The sequence below is a fragment of the Bos indicus x Bos taurus genome, chromosome 23, assembly GCF_003369695.1.
Source record: "Bos indicus x Bos taurus breed Angus x Brahman F1 hybrid chromosome 23, Bos_hybrid_MaternalHap_v2.0, whole genome shotgun sequence".
NCBI lineage: Eukaryota > Metazoa > Chordata > Mammalia > Artiodactyla > Bovidae > Bos > Bos indicus x Bos taurus.
Genome location: NC_040098.1, coordinates 17245632 through 17251631, shown reverse-complemented (window position 1 = coordinate 17251631; position 6000 = coordinate 17245632). Strand labels below are relative to the sequence as shown.

The following is a 6000-nucleotide window of genomic DNA, read 5'->3' as shown; positions in this document are numbered from 1 at the left end:
GCTCTCCTGTCTGCCTTTCCCCTGTAAAGTTCTACATGGCCCTCAGGGAAGCGAAATCTCTTCTGAAGCACAGCAGTTAATTCCTGAATCCGCAGGCCCTTCTCACCAATAACACTTCTGTGTCCAGGGAACCACGATGATGATTTCTGTCCTTGTTGGTTGAAGTCGGACTTCAACAGGGGCATCATCTTTGACCAGTACCCAAGTGAGAGGCTTGTTCAGTTCAGCCTTGAGGACGCCATCAGAGACCTCTTGGACACTGGCACCGCCATCTTGCCACCCGGCGCCATCTTAAGGAATGGCCCAATGCTGCTGTTAAATGACCTAAGGAGTGTGATGTGAGGAAATTGGTCCCATTGCTATTGCAGACAGAACACAAAAACACAAAGAACTTTAGGACTATGGTGGTCTAGAGTACCATTCTCTCCTGGGATAAGCCTCTGTGAACTTGCCAACAGCCGCTGAGGAGCTGTGAATAATACTTCAGACTTCTTCACTTGCTTTCTCATCAACTGCTCGATCTAGAGGGACCCAAGTGTGACGGAGAAAAAGTGACCCAATAAATGTAATTCGGCTTCAGCAGCTTCAGAATGCGTTTCCTGCCACCCTCAACGGCACTCCAGAATTGAGCAAGCAAAGTAGGCTTTGCCTTGGGTGCTCTTTGTGAATTTGCATTGGAGAATTTCAGTTCCAACCCCTTCAGAGTGGGTGTCCTGAAATGATCATGGAAATAGGATCTTTTACTACATTTTGGGCCACATTTCACACTGTTCCTTAGTAAAATATCCCTGCTCTCCCTCTCTGTGAACCACGCCCCACTTTTCCCTTAGTACAAGTTTGGTGCCTTCTTCCTGGAATTGCCTTTGGATATCTATCTAGTGCTGAGTGAAATCGTCTTCCCTCAACCCGAGCACGTAAGATATGACTGTTCTTGAAGCTTTTAGGAGTTTAGACCCCAACTCCTATAACCACGTGATCTTGCTGCTGCTGCTGCTAAGTTGCTTCACTTGTGTCCGACTCTGTGCGACCCCATAGACGGCAGCCCACCAGGCTCCCCTGTCCCTGGGATTCTCCAGGCAAGAACACTGGAGTGGGTTGCCATTTCCTTCTCCAATGCATGAAAGTGAAAAGTGAAAGTGAAGTTGCTCAGTCGTGTTCGACTCATAGCGACCCCATGGGCTGCAGCCTACCAGGCTCCTCTGTCCATGGGATTTTCCAGGCAAGAATACTGGAGTGGGATGCCATCGGGTAAGTGATCATTTTTCCGAGCAGAGAGTCCCCAAATAATAATTCATTTTCCACACTCATATGTGTTAATTCTATAATTAAAATATTTTATGATGTCTATAACAATTCCTACTGATGGCCCAGAGTTGGCATGAAACTTAACTGAGATAATATATGTAAATATCTTTCATAAGCTAAAAATGCTGTACAAACATAAGGTACTGGTACAGATGATGTTTCAAATATTTAATGACCGGTAGGCACTGGCCTTGACCAATCAGAATAGTCTTCAATCACAGCACTGGAGCTCAGTCCGGTAGGTTTCCTAATGGGCCAAATATTAACTCTTTAGTCAGTAAATTAAAGGAAGGTTTGCTGTTTCCTGAAGGAGAATAGTGGTCTAATGGAAGGCAACTCGGGGAGGTAGCAACTATATTCTTTTTCAGATTCTTTTCCCTTATAGGTTATTACAAGATACTGAATATAGTTCCCTGTGCTATTGAGTAGGTCCTTGTTGGTTATCTATTTTATGTATAGTAGTGTATATATGTTAATGCCAACCTCCTAATTCATTCCTCCTCCCTTTCCTTTTGGTGGCCATAAATTTGTTTTCTATGTCTGTGAGTCTCTTTCTGTTTTATAAATATGTTCATTTCTATCTTTTTTTGTTAAGATGCCACATATAAGCAATACCATATGATATTTGTCTTTCTCTGTCTTACTTACTTCACTTATGATAATCTCTAGGTTCATCCTTGTTGCTGCAAATGACATTATTTCATTCTTTCTTATGACTGAGTATTCCACATCTTCTTTATTCATTAATCTGACAATGGTTATCTAGGTGTTTCTGTGTCTTGGCTATTGTAAATAATGCTTCAATGAACATTGGGATGCATGCATTTTATAAAATATTTTTGAACAAAAATGAAACGCAACACATAAAATTTTGTGGAATGAAGTTAAATCAGCTCTTAAAGGGAAATTTATAGCATTATAAATTAGCTTATATTAGAAGAAAGGTCTTAAATCAACAGACTAAGCATCCATCTTAAGAAACCAAGAAAAGCAAAGTAAGCCAAATGAAGGTGGAAGGAAGGAAATAATAAAGCGAGAAAAAAAAAGCCACTTAAAACTGAAAAATAATAAAATCAGTAAAATCAAAAGCTGGTTCTTTGAAAAGATCAATGAAATCAAAGTACTATTAATAACAATTAAAAAATAGAAAAGACACAAATTACTGATGTCATTAAAGACCTCAGAGATGTTAAAAAAAAAGTACTCTAAATAACCCTATGTATATAAATTCAATAACTTAGATGAAATGGACCAATTCCTTAAAAGCCACAAAACTCCAAAACTCACCCAAAGAAGAAATAGGTAACATATGTATTAAAGAAATGGAATCCACAGGTTAAAAACCTTAAAAACAAACAAACTTCCAGGCCCAATGGCTTCACTGGTAAGTTCTATCAAACTTTAAAAAAACAAATAGCACTATTTCTATACAATCTCTTCCAGCAAACAGAAGGGAAGGGAAAGGAACACTTCCCAACCCATTTTATGAGGCTAGAATTGCCTTGATACCAAAAAAACTAGACAAAGACAGTACAAGAAGAGAAAATTATAGACCACTATCCCTCATGAACAGTACACAAAAATCGTGAAACAGCAACAACAACAAAAAACTAGAAAATCAAATCTAGCAATATATAAAAAGACTACTACTCCATGACCAAGTGGGATTTATCCTAGACATGCATGACTGGCTCCAAATATAAAAATCAATCAGTGTAATTCACCATATTAAAAAACTAAAGAGGAAAAATGACTTGAGTATATCCAACAATGCAGAAAAAGCATTTGAAGTCATCCAGCATCCATTCATGATAAAAACTCTCAGCGATATAGAAATAGAAGGAAATTTCCTTAATTTGATAAAGGCCATCTACAAAATACCTACAGTTAATGTAATGTTTAATGGTGAAATACTGAATGCTTTCCCCTAATATCAGGAACAAAGCAAAGATGTCCTTTCATCACTCCTATTCAGTGTAATACAGGAAGTCCTAGTCAGTGCAGTAAGTCAGAGAAAGTAGCAATAAAAGGCATACAAAAGCATATGAAAGAAAATATGGCCTTTCTGGCAGTGACGACCTCCCCATGAGAACGTGACTTTCGCAAAGGATCACCTTCATCCCTCTCCAGAAGTGGAAAAGAGGAAACACAGGAAGAAGTGCCTGATGCAGAGCTCCAATTTGTATTTCATGGATGTGAAATGCCCAGGATGCTTTAAAATCACCACTATCTTTAGCCATGCACAAATCATAGTTTGGCTGCTCTATTGTCCTCTGCCAGCCTATAGGAGGAAAAGCAAGGCTTACAGAAGGATGCTTCTTCAGATGGAAGCAGCACTTAAAATACCCTGTATCAGGATGAATGGGAAACCATCCCAATAAACACATTTTGGATACAGAAAAAATAAAGAATATTGTGTATTTGTAGATGACATGATTTTCTACATAGAAAATCCCAAGTAATTTACTAAAAACTCTTAGATTAACAAATGAAGGGACTCCCCTGGTGGTCCAGTGGCTAAGACTCTGAGCTCTCAATGCTGACGCCCTTGGTTTGATCCCTGGTGGGGGAACTAGATCCCACATGCCACAAAAGACCCTGTGCAGCCAAATAAATAAATAAAAATAAATATTTTTTTAAAAAATGAAGTTAGCACAACTATAAGAGATAAGGCTAATTCACAAAACGATTATATTTCTATATGTTTAAACAATTCAGAAATCAAAATTCAAAATATATTTCATTTAAAAAATTTAAAAGAGAAATACTTAAATATAAATTTAACAAAACTTGTTCAGGATCTGCATGCTGACAACTATAAACACTAAAGAAAGATATCAAAGGACATAAATAAATGGAGAAACATACTGGATTCATGGATTGGAAGATCCAATTTAGTTGAACATGCCAATTTTCTCCAAGAAATCAATAGATTTAATACAATTCCAATCAAAAGTCTAATCAAAAGTAAGATTTCTGCAGATATAGACAAGCTGGTTCTTACATTTATTTGGAAAGGGGAAGGGAGCAGAATAGGCAACACAATTTTGAAAAAGAAGGATCAAGTAGGAGAAATCAGTCTACCCAATTTTAAAACTTAGTATAAAGGAAGAATAATCAAGATTCTGTTCTAATAAGGTGGATGAAACTGGAGCCTATTATACAGAGTGAAGTAAGCCAGAAAGAAAAACACCAATACAGTACACTAATGCATATATATGGAATTTAGAAAGATGGTAACAATAACCCTGTGTACGAGACAGCAAAAGAGACACTGATGTATAGAACAGTCTTATGGACTCTGTTGGAGAGGGAGAGGATGGGAAGATTTGGGAGAATGGCATTGAAACATATATAATATCATGTATGAAACGAGTTGCCAGTCCAGGTTCGATGCACGATACTGGATGCTTGGGGCTGGTGCACTGGGACGACCCAGAGGGATGGTATGGGGAAGGAGGAGGGAGGAGGGTTCAGGATGGGGAACACATGTATACCTGTGGCGGATTCATTTAGATATTTGGCAAAACTAATACAATATTGTAAAGTTTAAAGATAAAATAACAAAAAGATGCTGTGGTGCGGGTGGAGGGATAGAGGCAGAGACCAATGGATCAGTCTGTATCAAACAACTGAGTCAGAAAATGTCAATTACTGACAAAGGTAAAACAGCAATTCAATGGTTAAAAGATAGTCTATTCAACATATGATGTTGGAATAACTGAACATCCAAATGCAAAAGTATGCCACAAGAAGCTAAAGTCAAAAAAATCTTGACCTCAATCTCACACTTCATTGAAAAATAGATCATAGATGTAAACTGTAAAACTATAAAACTTTCACAAGAAAATAGAGTAGAAATGTTCATGACTTGGGATCAGGGAGCTTTCTTAGACTTGATATCAAAAGCACAACCCAGAAAAGAAAAAAATGGACAAATTGGACTTTATTAAAATGAAAACCTTTTGCTTTGTGAAAGACATCAAGAGAATGGAAAGCTATAGATGTGGGGGGAAGTATTTTCAAATCATATACCCAACAAAGGACTTGTATCTAGAAAAACTCTCAAAACTCAATAGTAGGAAAGCAAACAACCCAACTAAAAACGAGAACATCTTGTTACAGTTTAATTCTTATAATCCTTAAAACAAAAGTTGTTTAGTTGCTAAGTCACATCTGACTCTTTGCTACTGCATGCACTGTGGCCTGCCAGGCCCCTCCATACCTGTCATTTATTGATGTATCTATTTTCGGCCGGTCTGGATCTTCATTGCCGTGTGCTGGCTTTGTCTATGTGGTGAGCTGGGGCCACCCTCCAGTTTCGGTGCTTGGGCTTCCTGTTGTGGTGGCTTCTCTTGTTGTGGAGCACGGGCTTTAGGGGCATGGACTTCAATAGTTGTGGCTTGAGGGCTCTAGAGCACAGATGAAGTAGCTATGCCACATGGGCTTAGCTGCTCAACAGCATATGGGATCTTCCTGGAACAGGGATCAAACCAGAGTCCCCTGCATTGCAAGGCAGATTCTTAACCACTGTACCACCAGGAAAGCCCCCAAAGATACCTATCTTGATAGGAAATGATGACCAATGCCTTTCGTTTGGTTTCAATGCCATTTTAAAATATAGTGCTTTCTGGATAATTTACATTACTATGAAGTGAAGTGAAGTCGCTCAGTCGTGTCCAACTCTTCACGACC

General features: G+C 38.5%; 1 pseudogene; it reads left to right on the top strand.

Moving 5' to 3' along the window:
- The first annotated feature begins 3383 nt into the window (after positions 1-3383).
- LOC113881417 lies at positions 3384-3666 on the top strand (annotated as a pseudogene).
- The last annotated feature ends 2334 nt before the right edge of the window (positions 3667-6000 follow it).